Source organism: Hippoglossus stenolepis, chromosome 17, assembly GCF_022539355.2.
Source record: "Hippoglossus stenolepis isolate QCI-W04-F060 chromosome 17, HSTE1.2, whole genome shotgun sequence".
NCBI classification, from domain to species: domain Eukaryota; kingdom Metazoa; phylum Chordata; class Actinopteri; order Pleuronectiformes; family Pleuronectidae; genus Hippoglossus; species Hippoglossus stenolepis.
In genome coordinates this window covers 20,373,251-20,392,835 of record NC_061499.1, presented here as the reverse complement: position 1 = coordinate 20,392,835, position 19,585 = coordinate 20,373,251, and the positions used below count along the sequence as shown (strand labels likewise).

The following is a 19,585-nucleotide window of genomic DNA, read 5'->3' as shown; positions in this document are numbered from 1 at the left end:
GAGCTTCTGTGGAAGACCAAAGCACAATTTCTTTCAAAAGAATGCTTTCATCGTGATTCACTGGTACAACAGTATCGTTATTGGGCTAATTCAATATTTAGTGCTAAAAAGATATAAGTAACTAAGAAGTGTGAAAACAATGGAAGAGCTCTGCATTTAGAGAAGGGATTATTCATGAGGCATTGAACTCACATAGAACTCAGGAGATGAAGTTTAAATTCTAAGAACGACAATTAAAGCAAAATATTCTCGGAATGACAACCAAATTTCGACAGAGGGTAATGAACTTCAAATAGAAGATCAAATGTCTTTTGAACAGAACTTTTAAAGTTATCTGTCCCTTGTCTGGTTACGTTTTGGTATATGATGCACAGAGAGAGATGTTGGATCTCCATGACAATAAAGGTACTTACATTGACTTATTCATTTCCATGAGACTGGCCGTGGTTGTAGTTTAACCTGTGAGATGATGAGTGTGAAGTAACGATCAATAGGCATTCTTAAAACCAAGTCTCATCCCCAAAAAAGCCATTTGAATGTGTGTTCAAAAATGAATTTTTGGGCAAAATGTTTTAATCAGGGGCCTCAGTCATAGTATGGATGTATAATTAACTCTACTATTCAGGTTCTTGCAATAAAACCCTGACCAAAGAGTTTCTCAACAGTTCCAGCTTCTGAAACCCCTTGATTGAAGCCTCAACAGCAAAATTATGTGTCACTTATAATTGTCATCACTGTGCTCACTTTACACTTTAACATAAACAACACGAATCAGAAGTTATTAGGACCTGAACAGTACTGAACTTTACTTTGTGTTTGTTTGATTCGCTTTATGAGACATGAATTTAAACACATTGAAAAAAAGTCCAATATTTTGCACGCACGCAGTTCAACGGCCACACACGACAGATGAGACGTATCACACACAGCCAGGACTGTACCTCAGCATAACACCAGCATTGCTACTGGGTATTTCGCACTCTGCCTTTGATGGCGTCCATTTAAAACACAAGGTCTATACCTCAGGCACACATCTTCAGCTTCCTGTCTGTACCTGTTCTGCTTGTGTGATGCCAGAAATGACCCCTTCTTAACCATTAAAGCCCTCTTCATCTAAAACCACATTTCGCCATGTGGTGTGACATTCCAAGGGCTCTGGGCTGCCTGCTTGAAAGAGAGTGATAATGACAACAGTGTGGATTCCTCCTTGAATATCTTGGTGCTCAGAAACAGAGGCAGAGCTCATCTGCCTCTGTCGCTGAGTGACAGAAAGCAGAGGAGCATCCATAGGAAGCTGGAGTCTTCACAGATCCCCCCCACCTTGATATTAATTTTCCATAGCTCTGGGCTCTTTTGCAATGATCGTCCATCATCCAGACCCTTTTGCACCGGGTGGGGGAGGTGGGGGTTAAAATTCCATTTACCATAGCTGCCTGTGACGGATGGGACCTTGCCTTTTCATCAGTGAAGCAGGATGCACGATGGGTAACAGATTAGATCACAGGAGTGAAACGACTGACTCTGTAGCCCATCTCGCCTCGGCCTCGATCATCCGTCAAATGCTGCGCTGCCCCTTTGGTAGCACCGGATACTAACTAAAAGCAGCCAATCGTGCCTCAGCCTTGATGACACGTGACCAGCGCGAGGTCACCTCCCCTCAGTTGGCATTATTCATTTTCTTAATAGAGGCCTTTATCCTGGCTGATGTAAGCCAAGTGAGTTGGTAGACATTACCTGTGAGGTCTGATGGATGACCATGGAAGCGGCCTGCATCACCATTAGCTGCCATATAACTGTGTTCAGGTTGGGTGCAGAACCCAAGGCTACTCCAGTACTTATGCCATTCAAAGCTGAGAGCATGCAGGTCACTTAGCCTTGGAAATCTCTATGTGTGTGTGATAAGTGCTGTATGTGCTCGGGCTTTCATAGTTGTCCTTTGCGTGTCACGCACTTGCTGCAGACTGTTTCCCAAGATGCGTTTGAGTTTTAGCTCTACTATGGGGATGGTTTGTTGACAGTTAAAGGGATGCGATCCTCCTCTTCCTCTCCATATATAGTAGATTAAACATACATACTGATGGGGAGAAGGAAACACAATTTTCTGATAATAGAGAGTTATAGATTCCTGGCAACTAGATCAGAGACATTATTCGAGAGAAACAAACCATGTGTTACACCACCGTAACATAAGAGTCTGCAATACTGAAGAAAGAAAGCAAATCAAGCCAGTCACATTGTTGCACTGATGCAAGTAAAACTTCAGTTTCTTCACTTCAACATCAGTTGTATAACTTGTTGACAAAGGCCATTCATGTTGGGGCAGAGTTAAAGCAGAGTAATTACTGGACTCACAATAATTGATATGAACTTTACAAGCGCGTGTGTAAATGTTGTTCCAGCTTTTTTACACAATGCACCCAAGTGGCAACAAAATAATTTCATCTAAGTTCAGAAATAAAACCCTGGACATCCATATTTGCCGGTGCTGACAAAGAGTAAATCGCACCAATCTTTGGTATAGAAAGTAACTTAAATTAACTTTTAGATGAACCTTAAAGACACTAGATAATAGCAGGCTAGCTTTCTTCACAGTGCAACCCTAGAGGACACTATTGTAATAACATTGCATCCAATTGTGATGGTGTATAAACATCTTCAGCGACAAAGTGGTCGACAAGACAAGATGCTACAAATAAAAAATGTCTCTAGAACAGACTGTGGAACTTATTTTCCAGTTACCTTCCCAGCTGGTTCATTTCCTTACTGGCATATAGAAATCCAGCATGTTGACACATTTTCTACCATATTACAGTTAGCTAGCATATTACTACTTTGCTCACCAGCTATAGAAGGGTAGCAGTAGGGTAGTAGGGTAATCACTATTTACGTTTCCAGAATCATATATAGATTAACATTGCAATGCCCCTTTTTTGGTCTGACCACATTTTATTCCTGTGGCAAACAGCTACTTCAGCTCCTCTCAGACAGTTATCCCACCGCTGCCACTTTGTTACAGTAAAATCTGAAACAAGTTATGTCATCAAAAATCAAATAATTAATAAAGAGATAGCATAATGGGGCAGTGTGTAAGAAGCTGAGCAGACCTGCTACAACACAGTTGTTTCACGTCAAAGAAATAAATACAAGCCCTGTAGCAAGCATTCGAAAATGTCTTTAAACGTTTATGCACTATTACTTTTTAATGGTCACCCCACTACTTACTACTACTTACCCCCTCCCTGAGGCAGATATCACAACTTTATGTGGCAGCTGACCTTGTTTATTCTGGATTTTCACCCATTTTCACCCACTCTTCCTTGCAAATCACTTCAAGGTCTGAGATATTTGTATTCATGTTCAAAGACTTCGAAAAATGTTCCAAAAACGTAATCTTCTAGAAATAGTTTGCATAGGATTTTGAGGTTTGCTTTCGATCATGTGTACTGCAAGACATTTGCATCCACCATTTGTTGATATATATTCCATGTAGCTGTGAAATGTTTCCTGTGCCAATGGTTTTCACATGAGCCAAAAGAATAATGTTTCCATCCTCATGCTTAACAGTTGGTGAGGTTTACGTTTCATCAATTGTAGCTTTATTTTCTCCATAAAACCCTTTAGTACTTGTGCTTGTAACCTTATGGCTAAATTTGGACTTGTCCAGGTGTTGATTCCTGCGGCCTACCATTGAGGTAGTCCACGCTGAGCTAGCCTGTAAATATCATCCTGACAGATGTGTTTTCCAGGATAAACAGAGCTTGTTGGGGTGAAGAAGCATCTTCAGGGGAGCGGAAAGCAAATTGCAGGGGTCAAGTGGCATCTGGAGGCTGGAGGACTTGCCTCTTGTACCACTTGATGATAATATGTGTGAGTCCTCAGTGGCGCTAATCCTTCAGACAGCACACAGGAAAAACCAGGATGATGTTGGTTGACTGGAAGCATGTGGGAATGACTGCTTGGGTATTCAAGATGTTAAAATGTCTGCATGGACATTGACCAGGTTTGATGGCATAGTCACAGTCTCTGTTGATTCTCTGTGCATAACTGAGCTTTGCTTCTCTGATGCCATGTCACAGGTTAGTTCCTGCTGCTTTGTGGTCTGCCTCTTTCCTGCATCTGAATGAAGCTTCTCAGATCTTAAACAACCTCCAAACCTCTGCTGTCAGCAACAGCTTCTAGTTTACCCTTGAGGTGGTGGTTTTAGTGTCTGTGACGTCAATACGTCAATAGTACTGATGTGAGCTGTCACAGTCTCTGTGTATTCCTCCAGATTTATGCGATCCTCTCGGTAGCATGCTCTTTTATTGCTTTTGAAGCACTGATTCAGGATGGAGATGGACACCTCTGGACATGAATGTTTACAGATTGGTCTGCACATTTTCAGTGGTGGTCTCTTTACTGGGATTAGCATGACATATGTGATCTAAATGGCTAGGCTAGGAAGGGGGTGATAGAATGCTTTGCATGCACTTTGGTTTTTGTGTAGACAAGGTTCGGTGTATTTTCTCTTCTTGGTGCAAACCTGACATGCTCGTGGAATTGTAGAATTGTATAACAGTAGTGAACATCCTCAATTAATAGTATGGCCAGCACATCACGGCCATAAACTCAACAAGAGAATATTATTGTTTGAATGTGAACACAATATTCATGCACTAGAAACAGTCTACAAATCTTACCGGACAGTCATGAAACCTTGTCATCTGTGCGACTCAATTGTGTGCATGTCCACAGTGTCCCTATGGAGTGATGTTTCAAGGAAATTTAATCCAAGCTGTTCTTAATTTCATGCTTGGTAGTCCGTCTAAGCTGTAAAATTCAACTTATTGTCTTGTGAGCACACATTAGCCAACAGCATAGATGGGGCAGCAAGTGAAGTGGGGTAAGCATTTAGCCGAGCTCGGATTCCAACACAAGCTCTGCACTTCTATTTCCTCCGTCACAACATTTAGTGCTTTTACTCAGTGAAAGGTTGCTGTGTGTGCATGTGCTGCCATGTCCATGTCTTTTACAAGTACAGTTGGTCAGTTAGTCAGTTAAATAAACATTGTTTTGTAGTGTGACACTTGAAAAAAATGTTACAAAATATCTTATCCAATTGCTTGTTTGACCATTACCCCACAGTAAGTGTTGCCTGTCAAGTTTTATAGCTTCAGGACATACAAATAGCAAATGCCGGCCAGTTAGTTCAAAACGCTGACGAACTATCAAGACTTATTGTTTAAAATGAGAAATTTGCAAAAGGGGAACTGAAAATTATTTCAGTGGCTTCATACATGATATGTTGTGGTAAAAGACAGCAACTAAAGATAACAGTTTCTAAGCAAGAAATCCGCACCAGCACTTCAGCTGATGATTCATGTCGATAGGGTGGAGATAAAGAACCACTGTTGCCCTTGTGTTGCACTGTGCTGATAGTCCTTGTATCATGTATGCATTATGTAACCGCAGCAGTAAAATGTTAGATCAGAGCATTATTTAATTAGAACTTTTTTTGTTTCTTAGCTTAGGGTGTATTATTTTAACTTAGTATATATTTTTATTTTTAGCCTTACAATAGAAAAGGCTTTGAGGATAAAGACCAACATGCTTGACTCAGGTAGCATTAACTCTGCAGCACCACAGCTGCCACAGAGGGGGACTGTAGCACTACACAGTGGATGTGATTGCATTCAACAGGCCTTTTTCTGAAGTAAGATATAATCTAATAAAGTCATGGAGTTAACATAAATTAGTCAAGACAAAATATAATGAATCACTAGTTTAAATCTGTTGTATTTGTGCAGCTCTGCTGTGGTCAGCTGTGTTTGACTGTTTGCTGTCATTAATGCCAGTTACATGACTAATCAGACCATGTGCTGGTTATTCTCTATGTATCATGGCTCATGGATTAATAATTATGGATTTGGTGTCAGATCAGCTACTGGAGCGCACACACGTTATATTTGCGGTGCAGTGCCTTTGGCAGCTTCTCTCCGTCCAGTCTGATAGGTGAATATTGTTCAGAAGGTCTTGCTTGTCTTAATCGCAAAGCTTTGTGAAGCAGGTTCCTAGATTTTGTAATAGAATAAATTAAGGAAACATTAACCCTTAGCAATGTATTTACTGAATAAAGGATTATGGGAACAAAGCTTAAATTTATCTTTTTTATTTTACTGGCCACATTTGATATAAGAGGTGGTGATAGCTTGATGAAGTCTTGCTGTGGACCCTCCCAAGGTTCGGGCATGTGTTTTTTTGTGACAGATGAATTGCCTCAAAAAGCCAGAGGTCTGATCTGACCATCAACTCAATGGTGCAATAAGCTATAAGTCTGTCTTTTTGATGGTTGTTCCAACAGTTCCAGTCACAGTGTTGTTCAAACATGAGCTGTATGTGTAACAATGTGTATCTCCAGTGGTCTCTGAGCAGCAAAAGTGAACAGAAGCTGCAACTCGGAACAATTAATCTCTTCAAACCTCCAGGGAAACACCATCAGTGTCTGAGATGACACTGCAACTCACAAAATCATCACATCTGCTCTTTGAGCCTTGCTTTTTTTTCTCCTTTTCTGCCCTCTTTCTTGTTCTCATCAGTATTTTTTGTGTCTCCTCTGTCCTACGCATCTCTTTGATTCCTTTCTGTCACCACAGGACACCAGTGTTGTCTTGATACTGGAGACTGCTGACATTTTCCAGCACGTGCCCTGCAGGGTGAACTCATTTGAAGTTTATAAATGTGCGACCAAAGGACACCCTTGAGCTGAGTGTTGTACAAAGGTGTTTACCTAGGAAGTGTAAAGTGGCGGAAGCGCTGCTGCTGGGCTCAATAAATTATAGGATCAGAGGTTTCAGCTGCAGGGACAAGTTGAGAATGAATCACACCTCGTACACAAGGATGCAGAGGAGGGCAGAGCTGCTTAACTCAGTTTGCCCCCATACAGTATCTGTCTGCAGATATATATATGGATGACATCCAGGAAGTGGTTGAATAGGTCACAAATATACATTAATTTCCACTTAAAATTATGCTGACAAAATACTTATTTGTTTGTGTTTTTATCCCCAGCCTCTCTCATACATTTTGGAGATAATAAATAATTATGAACGATGATATTTCACAAAGTAAATGATGATCAAACAGATATCATTTAATTAGTTTTTTTACACAGGACCCTATCAATTCTTTGTGGAAAGGTAATTTTTGTGTATGTTGACACCTACAGCCGTCTTGATTACAGAACTCTCTTTTCGCTCTTCTGTAGATACGGCCATATTGAGATGTAATGTCAGTGCATCAGGGGACACAAGCTCAGCCACCTGGGAGATAAGGCCACTTCCCCCGGACTGATAAACTGCACCTTAACCAAGATCATTATCCAACATCTTGTTATCTTAATGGGCCAGGGATAGGGTGTCAGAGTGACGGCCCCACCATCTTAGGCCTTCTCATTTACAGATTAAAAAACGAAAGTTGCGCCTATCAATTATTAAGCTACAAGTCAACCCCTTGTCCACCTGGCCTCCTCCTCTTTCTCTTTCTCTCTCTCTCTCTCCCTCTTCCTCTCTCTCTCTCTCTCTCTCTCTCTCTCTCTCTCTCTCTCTCTCTCTCTCTCTCTCTCTCTCTCTCTCTCTCTCTCTCACCGCTCCTGCCATCCACTGGCTGCAGCTCTTTGGACTCAGCTGCAGCGTTTTGTGTTGCCCGAGGACTGGGTAGAGCCGCGGGGAGAGAGGCAGCGCGGCGGATTAGCTTTCACCCTTAATCGTGTCGACATCTTATCACTGCCGTGGAAAGTGGAGAGGACACTGGAGACCCCGAGGGGTTCCAGAAAAATGAGGAGAAGAGGTAGAGTGGAAAGTAGGAAGGTAGGGGGGTGGAGAGGGTGGAGAGTGATAATTATCCAGTTCATCCAGTCCAGGCTATTACTTACACCAGCAGTTTACTGGAAAGACATTAGAGTTCAGGGAGCGAACAGAGTTGTCAGAACGACTATGGGCAAAAATACAAGTTGGAAAAGGAGGACAAGAAAAAGAGCAGGTTTCTTAAAATTCTCGTTCCATTTTAGGAAATGAATCAGGAACATTACACCGACTGCAATCATGTGAGAAATCATAAGTCCATTATTCCACTCCAGTTTTCAGTTTTTTCATGTCAAAATAAGGGTTTGAACTAATGTTCGGATTAGAGGCTTTCTCAACCAAATGCAAATAGTTTTAAACTGTATTCCATGTACACACATTTCTCCAAGTGAACACATCAATTGTGCCAAGTGGGTTTTGTCGAAGCTTAAAATGGACATTTTGGAAAACACAAAATGGGGACAGCAGCGGTGTTGTGCTTCAGCCTGCTGTATCAACTGAAACAGCAGAACAACAGGACAAGAAAGGAGCCGGACTGCACAAAGAGTCACATTGTTACCGTGGCAAATGTGAAACCTCAACTGATAAGGCACAAACAGTTACAACATGGAAAACAAGACGCAGCTCTCTCAGACCCCCGCTCTTCTCTAATGTTTCTCCTTCTCTCTCCACCAGCCCCCGATACTCAATCAGTGCTTATCTGTCCATCTGAACATCTGAAGTGCACAGATGGACCGGGAGATACAGTAGAGACTGAAAGGTAAGATAAGGGGAAGTAGAAAGGAGAGGGCAAAAAAAAGAGGTCATAGAGAGGAGGAGGAAGAAAATAGCTGGTAAGAGGCCCGAACAGAGGAGCTGTGTGACTCACCCAAGCAGCTCTGAATAGCTGCAGAGACACAAAACTGGAGACCAAACGAGAGGCATGAAAAGATAACAGAGGAGAGAATGAGGAGGTTTCAGATCACCCAGTCCTCCCCAGACGCCCCACTGTGGCCCTATTCTTCAGGTTGCCGCTCGCCATTCAGCGCTCATCTTTCGGCCCCAGACCTGCCAGGGGCCCCCGCAGCACTCAGAAGCCATGTCTGAGCTCTCTCTCTCTCTCTCGCTCTCCGGTGGGAGGCCTCCGTCCTGCTCACTTGCACATTAACACACACCCCACACAGGCAGACCTGTTGCTGACCTGTCCCATCCAGCACAGCAAGGCAAACACTGGAAACACTACTGTGTCGCTTTATTGTGTGTCACTAGATGTGGATCTTTTTCTACGGTTTCAACTTATTCAGCTGTTTAGGATGCGGTTGGGTCTAACGTCTGGAAATGCTGGAAGGTTAGTTACTCAGCCCCACGCCAGTTTGAGCTACATTCAAGTGTGTGTATCATCACAATATTTTTTCCAGTTCGGGTTTCTCCACATCCACTGAGGTGATTTAAACCTTCTCTTTTTGAGTTATTAAGGTCAAAATTCATACTCAACAAACTTAGAGCTTTGAGTTGTAATTAGGCACAAATTAGAATTAGACATAAAGTAATTTTTCACGGAGCTTTATTCTTTCGTTGCTAACTAGCTGTTTGGTCCTGAGCAGGTAGTGTGCCTGGATTTGATCAGTGCTGTTGCTGGAGACGATGCACATGAGAGTGGTGTAGCTGAACCACAGCAACAAAGCTGCACGCCAGAAAACTACCAGTGAGCTGAAAGCTGTCTAAATGACTTTGTAATATTTTCATGGGTTCATCACTGTGAGAAACCCTTTTCATATCACAGCATGGAGACATTTGTTCAAATAAAAAAAATATTGATTAGTGCAACATTAAAGTTCTGGGCACAGTGATATTGTGACCAGTGCCAGTTCATTTCATTTCAGCTTACGGACATTTCCAGATGGTCACTACCAGACTGCAAACTATCTTGACAGGGCTCAGCTTTGAAAACAGAGAGCTGGAGAGAACAAGATGGCAGAAGCTTCCATGTTACTTATTCAGCACTATAAGACCCCTGCTCTGCTGAATTTACAAACTCGTCCACAAAGGGGCTGCAGTCCGTTGCAAAACCATATGTAGCAAATACTCCATGTTCATTCTACAACAATGGAAGTACTCACTACAGTCATCCTGATCAAACTCAGGGCACCTTTGAATCTCAAGTACATTATTCAAAATTTGTTCTGAAATAAATACAAATGAACAATTCTGCATATCTCGAATATTTTTTGATAAAATGACCAAGGTAACTGAACAAAAGAAGAAAATATTGCATAATAGTGAAACAATACAAACTCACCTGTGAGTAATTTTCACATGACCTGATCAGTCATTGATTTTATATCAGCCAGGTTATGATAGCCAATTGAAATCCAGGTGTTTAAAAAATGTGAAAATTGTATGTGAACTTAATGGGTACTGACCTAATTTCAATATTGATCAAACAGAATTGTTAATTTAGAATATTGACTTGTATAAAAGTCAGAAAATGCTTAATTTCTTACTGTACATATCTTATTTATTTACATATTCCACTTTACATATGCACATACTCTGCACTTTTACTGCTTTTTTTGCACTTCTGGTTAGATGCTAAACTGCATTTCGTTGTCTCAGTACTTGTACTCTGTGCAATGACAATAAAGTTGAATCTAATCTAATCTAATCTTTTCAGACCATGCAAAATCCAGGCGTGCTAACCCTTGCAGTGCTACCAATAGCAGCATTCTTTCCTTGCACATGAGTGTTCCACTTTCATGCTAGTTTAAATCATCTGCGCAACACAGGAGAGAGGGCAGGCCGGGCCACAGCCCCACCTAGGGGCAGGGAGCTGTGTAACATCTTAGTTGCACCAGTTAACTTGAATTGTACATGAATAAAATATGAAATAGTGCCGAATAGAAAGGGTAACAACACCGAATCATTTAGCCAACCAATTGTGCACTTCCTACAGTTAAAGTTTCAGTGTGTAGGATTTAGTGACTTCTAGTGGTGAAGTTGCATGTTGCAGCTGAATGCCCCTCACCTCACCCTCCCCTTCCAAACATGAAAGAGAGCCTGTGGTAGCCTTCAGTTGTCATAAAAACTCAACAGGTTTTTAGTTTGTCCAGTTTGGACGACTGTAAAAAACATGGCTGCCTCCATAGAGAGGACCTGCTCCTGATGTAAATATAAAGTATTTAAATAACAAGGGTCCATTCTAGGGTAAAGAAAACAACAATTCTTACATTTTAGATGAAACACACTAGTGAAAACATCACCAGGATTATTTTATATTCAATTTCTGCCAATAGATCCCTTTCACCTAAATCTTACACACTGAACCTTTAAGATAAAAGCTGGGTGGAGCTGGGGCTGGAGTATTTAACAGGCGTGTGTTACAGTTTAAGCTGTATGACAAGCTCCAACCTGAGGGCTAAGAGTAATGGTGTCGCTTAAAATCAATCAAATAATAAAAACGATTCTAAACATGTAAGGAGAAGGGCTGACACAACACATATAGAAAGCATGTTAAAGAGGAAAGGATGAGGTCGTGTTAGTACACCAGTGAAATTCAGGTCAGAGTGGGAGTGAGTCAGACAGCACTATGCTGCATCAGGCTGACTGATGCTCCTCGTATACACTGCTATGGTTTAACTCTGAATACACGTTAACGGAGCTCATTTTCTATCTCAACCACGTCGCAACCACATGTTGTTGATGGTCATATGGTTTTCACATCTCATTTACCTTTAGATTCGGTTTGGAAAAGCATTTGGTGTTAAGGTAGCCGTTAAAACAACGATAATTAAAACAATACAATAAATCCTGATCAATGCTATGACTGTACTTCCCCATTATTGATAAAACATAGTATCCATCTGTTTCACATTTTTGCCAAATCAACAAGGAACCTAATGTGTTTGAAATAAATAATCAAAGGCGTCTCTCTAATGACAAACTTGCACATCAACCCGAAGCACCAAAGGACCATCATTCATATTTAGGATACCTGTTTGAGCAGGTAACTGCTAATTCCTCTGACAAATAGCAGAACGGATTTATTCCTTGAGCAGCAAGTCACCCTCCACTGCACCACATGGGAGTACACTGAAGACTGTTCCTTCTATATCTGTTGTCAACCAAAGAAGATCTTGATTAACTAAAATTGTGGCTAATCCTCAACCAATTGGTTGCAGGGAAAAAAAATCTATTGTTAATATTAACACAAATTGAATAGAGAACATAGCCAGACTCAGGGAGTGTGGGGGAATCTGCTTCGACAGGTTGCAGCCGCACCAACTCAAAGTAAACACTAACCAAACTTAAGAAAAGTTAGACCTAGACCAGTCTCCATTAGCTCAGGTGAGTTCAAAGGTATTTCTAAAACACCCTGTCGCCAGTGGAAGGCTATTGGTGCAGCACTTTACTCCTTCTAAACGGAAAACCAGCGATTGTCCAACAACTGACAATTTGAACGAGAGTATAAAGGCTTACCAGTCGCCCGGGAAAGTACGGTAAACTGTACATGGACTGCATTTATATAGCACTTTCCTAGTCTCACTGACCACTCAAAGCACTTTGCAATACAAATCTCATTCACCCATTTACGCATTCATACACCACTTTTATATGCAGCACTTTTTATCACACATCATTCACACACAGGGACTTAGTGTCTTGCCCAAGGACGACTCAGCCTGAGGATTGGAGGAGCCAGGGGTCGACCTCCTAAGCCACAACCTCCCCTTCATAGTCCTACCTACTTCACACATTAACAACCTGAGCTCTGCCCACACACACAGTCACACTCCAGGTGATACATAAATAAATGGTTTGTAAATGGTAAGTATTTATAAAGTGCTTTTCTAGTCTTGATGACCACTCAAAGCACTTTACAGTACAGTTTGCCATTCACCCAAGGACACTTCGGCATGCAGATGGGACCGAACTGCCGACCTCCTGGTTTGGAGGACAACAGGTCTACCCCTCAGCCACTGCCGCATATATAACATACACAAAATTCAAGTCTTTCAACTAGCCATCTACTAATGACAGAAAAAAGACACGAAGCAGTTTCAGCAGTTGAGCAGCAAATTGCACTGCAGGGACAGCACAGGGATGCGGTGGCATAACAATCATATCTATTTCATGTCATACTTCTGCAGTGTTGACCCTCGCTGTCTGATTTTTCTCTCTCTATTAGCGCTTGCACTTCTTTTATGTTGTACAACGTTGACAAATCACATTATGAGAGTGAGTGTTAGCACCGAGGGGAGCTGTATAGATTATGGTGACAGGCAGAACGCACTCAGAGAATGGCCCCGGCAGATCCATGTCCCTTTTCCCCTCTCTATTTCTCTAGTCAGCTCAACTGGGCTCTTCATCAACGGCGTCCTGCAACAGCAGTGGACAGCAGGGAGTAAATAAAGATATGAAAAGCACCCGGGGGGAGAAGGATTATGAGATGTGAGGAGGGTGCTGCAGGCCCAAGCACTGCTATGGATGTAGGTAGGAGCAGGGTGGAAGGCACTGCATGTAGGTCTGTTCAAGGTAATATATATGATATTCGTTGCAATTAGATGTCACAGTAGCTCAAGCATCCTGGAACAAAGCAAATATCAAATGGGCCAAACCTTCCTTCTCCCTTTGTCCTCTCAGATAGGTGTTGCTAAACAGTCAATGGGTGCTTAGAAGTGGCCCCTTTACCACACACACAGCTGAATAATTTTAGACTGTGGACAGGATAGCCAACAAAAAGACAATCCAGCTAAATGTGCAGAAAAGGATCCATTGCGTCCTACCATTGGGTTGGTGCACGTTCGTTTTTTCCAAACTATACAATGCAGCAATGGAGAAATACACCAAGTTAGAGATCTCTTATGTTATTAGTGGAGAGGGATCCCTCACATGTGGCTCTCTCTGAGGTTTCTACGTTCTTTTTAGCCTGTTAAAAGTTTTTTTTTTTAGTTTTTCCTTACTCTTGTTGAGGGTTAAGGGCAGAGGATGTCACACCTTGTTAAAGCCCTTTGAGACAAATTGTGATTTGTGAATATGGGCTATACAAATACAATTTGATTGATTGATTGATTGATTATTAAGTATACGTGTAGAAATCTTCTTTTGTTCATTATGAAACTGTGCTAGGACAAATTTATATAAAGTCCTGTTTACCTCACTGCTGAGCAGAGCTGAAACCATCTTGCTCTATCAATGTGGGGAGGGAGGGAGGGACTGGCTACTATAACCAAGTTCTGTTCAAAGTATTACTGCTCAAACCTTCATGTTATTTGTATCCATCGCAGGGTCATTTGTGTCGAAATTATTATGTTGATGAATCCCAAAATCTCCGTACTCACAAAAACAGAAAAAATGCATATATTATCTTGTTACCGCATTTAAACTCCTGCATAATTCATTGTTACACAAAGGAGGTTTTATTTTTACTCCTGTTTATGTGTTTATCTGTTAGTCAGCAGGATATCTCTGACGGTACAGGGGCCTCCATGCTGTGAGTGGTGCTTCCAACAGAGAGTAAACCTACATCACTGTATTAACTCCACGCTTCTATTCACACTCAGAAAAACAAAGGGAAATGTCATTCAAAAATAAGTTAAGATAGAAGTTTTAAGTTTTAAAAATAGTCAGTCTTCTACCTGCACCTACAAACCCCAGCACCTGGAACCACCATATTACCCAACATTTTCCTAAAACTAATTGGGTTTTTTTCATTCCCTGCTGCTGCATTTACCACTTTTTAAGGCTTCTGCCCCGACACATGATCAGATATGCTTGAAGTGGTCTGCTAGGCAATGTGGGCAACCGCTGTAAGGGTGAACAATGGTTCTAGTAAAGAAACAAGTTGAAAACTATAACAAAAGAATAATCATCCTGATTTTAGAGGCTCCCCTCAAATCTGATCTGTAGATTTATGTGGTTGTTAGACCTGACATGATCCCAACATTATACGGTAATTTAGATATATTCTGTCTTATTCTCTGCTGTTGCACAAACCATATTAACATTGCATCCATTGAGTTTTATGGGATTTTCTGCAGGTTTGGATACAGATCTGGATAAAAAATGGTATTCCTCTCTTTGAATGCTGAATAATTTTAACAACACTTATTAAATGTTTAGCAGCTTTGACTCAGGTACAGCATATGTTACTGAGTGCTTTAAAAATGTCTATATAAATATGCGAGTCACTAAGAAACCGTGACTACCTATTCACAGCTTTATATCCACTTCAACAGACGTGGACTGAGGCAGCTTTTGTGAGCAGCCGTATCTGAAACAGGATGTTGTGAGCTATGATTGTCATCTGATTAAAAACACATTGTGCAGTGGATTACATTGTTGTAAATAGCAGTAAATAGACTGCAGTTATTTAGCACTTTTATACAAAGTGATGGATTTCTACGTAAACCTCAGCTCGTTAAATACTCACAAGTTGTTTTCTGTGTGGAAGGTGGAACCTGCATTCATTTTCTACATACATTATTTAAATGCAAGGCATCTGGTTGGTCGTGTGAATAATGAATTAAGTCTTTCTAGAATCTCTAAATTCTGCCTCGGTGAGAAACTGAGATTTGTAGCTGAATGCAGGTGAATTTATTCCTTTCTTCGGTCTCTGCATGTGGGCGTGAGGTGGAAAAGGGAGAAAGCAGCGAGGGCTGGGGGTTCAGAGAGAGGAGTGTTTCTTTTCCAGTGTGTGGATTCTGAATTGTGTTTTATTCACAGAGGTTACGGTCTCCCGCTTGTCAAACCAGTTCCATCAAACTAATCCCACTGTGTCAACATCTCAGGATCCAACACGTAACAGGGGGCGAGGGAGGAGGGCTCACAGGCTCAAAGTTTTGTCTTCATCCCCAAAGGCCTGTCAGCGCCGACGACACGCGTACAGATTCAAGCCGTCTTTCTTTCTGGACATTTCAGGGCTTATGCAAAACAAAGCTATGATGTAATTGTCTAAATTGTTCTGCATCAATGCTAGAAAAGAGGGAACTAAGCCACTGAAAAAAACAAACCTCGCTGGATACTAGTCATACAGACACAGCAGTTCTCGTTTTATTTGTCCAGGTTTGGGGATATTGGTTTGTGTCTCCACCTTGATACCGAAATTGATCCTGTAGCTGCAGCACTGACCAATCACACTCTGAATGAGCCTTTGTCAGACGTGGAATACGTAACATTGCTTCATCTGTAAAAGTGATTGCATTTTGTCATTCTGACATGTGCTCATCTTTATTCATACCTGACATGACCACTCAGGACAAGGCCACAATGCCTACACAATATTTGGCACATGGTGTGTGACAAGATGTGTGTTGTTCACACAATGTGAAACTGCCAGACCCTGACTTTCACCACCAGATCCCCAAGTAGCTTTTTATCATCACTTTGAAAATTCAGATTTTGCACATAGAATCACAAGACTTTGGGCTGGGAACTAATTCCTCTTTGCTTACTTGTGAATGAAAAGTGTTCTGCTGGAGAGCATTCATTCATCCATATACTCATTGATAAAAGTCAAACATATATAAGAATGCTTTTCAGATTATTGAAGAGCTGTAAAGAGTCACATGTGTATTTTTGTAATTGTGTAGAATAGTTAATTGTAAATAAATAAAAACAAATCTTTGCAAATTCATTCAGAATCAGAAACTGAAATCTCTCAAAATTATGGAGACTCTTAATTCAGTGCTATATAGAAAACCCGTTAGCAGCACTTACAGCTTCAAGTCTTCTAGTAAAATCTGGGCAGGGTTTTCACACCTGATTTTAGGAAGTTTATCTCATTCTTCCTGGCAGATCCTCAAAAGATCCGTCACACGGGACAGGAAGTGTCCGTGAAGTGACATTTTCAGCTCTCTCCACAGATGTTGTTTGGGGTTTAAGTCTCTGCTTTGGCTGAGCCACTCAAGGACAGTCAGAGACTTTTCCTGAAGCCTCCCCAGCCTTGTCTTGGCTGTGTGCTTCGGGTCATAGTCATGCTAAAAAGAGAACCATCAACCCAGAGTCAGGCTGAACAAACTGTGGAGCCGAATTTATCCTTGCCCCTAATTCTGATCAGTCCTTCTGTCCCTGCTGCTGAGAAGCATCATCACGCTTCTCTTCACCACGGGGATTGATACCCAGGTGAGAACCTGGGTTCTGCCCAAAGAGTTCACTGTTTGTCACATCACACCAGATGATCTATTTCCTTCCAGAACTCACTGGGTTCTTAGTCTCCTCCCTCGCCATGGCCCACTTAAATCTATAGAAATGGTTTATACCTTTGTCCTGATCTTTGCCTTAATGGTTTAGTTTTTGTCTCGACACAAAGTGAATAAAGTGGATCTACTCAGGCGTGTTCCTTCCTAAACTGTTCAATCAATTCAGTATCCAAAATCTATAGAGAGTTTAATAGATATTTTAGTTTTAAATTTTCTAAAAACACATCTTTTTGCCACTGTGGATTATTGAGTTTAGACTGGGCAAAATGGCAATTATATTCTTTATTTAATCTACAGAATGATAAAGAGAAGGAAACACCCTTTGGATCCTTCGTTGCTCAGGGATGGAAGGAAGCTTTTTTCGGCCGCATTTATCCTTTGAAATTGGACAGTAGTCATGCTGCTGTCCAATGGCTTGAGACAGTGCTTCACTACTTCTACACCCTGGATTACAATGAAACTCTCCCTGGCTGAATCATCACTGCATAACATTAACAGCTTCATTTGAAGAAATCACATTTTTAAATGTCTTAAATGTTACCGCATGTCACATAGACTGCAACTCCGTGGTTTCATTTTGTCAAGAAACACTTAATCACCACAAGCACAACTCTGTCATGAGCTCAGCTAACTGTGGGTTAAAGCTGAATGTTACACTATTGATCTACAGGTTAAATGATTTGACTTTTACTATCATGGTCAATCGGGGTGAATTCAATGCTGTGATTTCAATACGCTACCGCTCTGATCTGTGGCTCTGACTGGCTTCTTCTCGATAGTAACGGCCCCCGAGGCTCATGGGTATTATAGTAGTTACACACTCTCGCCAAGCCAAGATTAAGGACCATAAATTCTCAGAAACTAAGCTAAATAATTCAAACTGTACCCCACATCTTTATGTGGGAGTCCTTTTTTCCATTTTAGATAAAACAGTTAAATAGGGGGAAAATGGCAAGAAACTCCCTTTGAGTCTCAGATATGAGACATGTAAAAACATGTAAAACTGCCAGTAAATATGTTTAACAAGATGTATGTCCAAAAGGGGCTTTAAAATATTCAAAAGGCCTTGCTGTGTTTTCATCAGAACAACTTTCTAGTGAGGAAATAGTCCCTGTGAAATCTGTTGAAAGAGTGTGTTCTGTGGACGGGGATACTGGGAGAAGTTGAACTGGAAAATATTGAATTTGATGTTTTTGTAATCTGGCTGAACTCACCCTTTAAATTTCCTCTCCTCTGAGAACTGTGGTGTATTTGATTAGCAGAGACACATTTAAGTGATGCCAAAATGCGAGGCTTTACAAGCGGACAGAAATCTGAGAGCCAGCACTTCCTCATGCTTGGAAAGCCAAATTTAACACGATGGAGTCTAGAAGACTACTTATATAGAGCATTTTCCCCCTAAGGTGTTAGTTACAGCAAAGAGAGCAGACATCAGCACAGCAACATGCATTTATATCAGATTCCTTCTGGCATCTTTAAAGTGGTCCCACAGCACCTGTGACATTTTGAGGGGTTTTCAGAAGGACGCTGTCAAACATGTCAGACGGGCAGGAAGTGCAGGGGTGACTGGATGTGAAGGCTGCCTTGACTTTGGAGGATTTCTTGACTTTGGGTCAACGCAGATAAAAAACTGTCATCTGTTGCATATGCATGTACTTCTGGACGCCCATATGCCGGCACAGTTTTTTAACAATTCAAATCAGCCCTGTCCACACAGGGAGTCTGCTACTGGATCACACAGCTACTCAGGCATTAATGCAATCAAACTCTGATCAGAGCACAACTTGCACCTTGTAATGCTGCTTTCTGCTGTTCATAGGTTTACTCTCATGCTGGAAAATAATCTAAATTAAAAAAATTACCAAACTTTGTCTGGTCCAGCTTCTTAAATATGAAGGTTTTACCTCACAAACTGAAAATAATTTATTAGATTAAAACATTATATTTATGTATGAGTTATTGAGAGACTAGAATGACTTTCTTGTGGCTGTATGATACTGCCAAATAGTTAAGTTGCAGGAAACATTTTTTCAATGGTGTTGAATAATGGCAAGAAGAGTGAAGTCAAAGTAAAATTGACCTTAAACCTTTTGGATATAAAATACAAACACTTCATTGTTTTACTTCAATTAGAGATTTTGTTTAAAAAATATCCTAATTGGAATTTTATATATGATTAAAAATAGATAAATAAATAATAAATAAATATTTTTGCCTAATTTAAAAAAAAGGTGTGTGAGGTAAAAGTGACCTTTGACGAATAAAATTATGCCTCCTCTGACGGCTGTCGATGGTGTGGAGGCATAAAAATTGAGCTATTGACCTAATAATTATTTGGTCTTTAAAAGATCAGATAACATCTATGAACTAGAGACAAAATAAATGTAACTCAACTGTAAAATGATGTTTGTTTTGTCTGATCCAAACCCCAGAGATCACCGCAAACACAGTAAATCATAGGATATTAGCCTGCGAGGAGCTGTGTTGTTTCATTCCTTTTCCTGCTTGAGAAAGGACTTTAGTGATTACAGAATTGATGTGACAGTGAACCAGCAGGGACCATATCGAGAA

The 19,585-nt window shown here is 41.0% G+C and overlaps 1 protein-coding gene across 1 annotated transcript in view; it reads right to left on the bottom strand.

Moving 5' to 3' along the window:
* Positions 1-19,585, bottom strand: part of LOC118125146 (retinoic acid receptor beta) — a 77,200-nt gene that overhangs the window by 38,347 nt on the left and 19,268 nt on the right. The window lies entirely within an intron of this gene.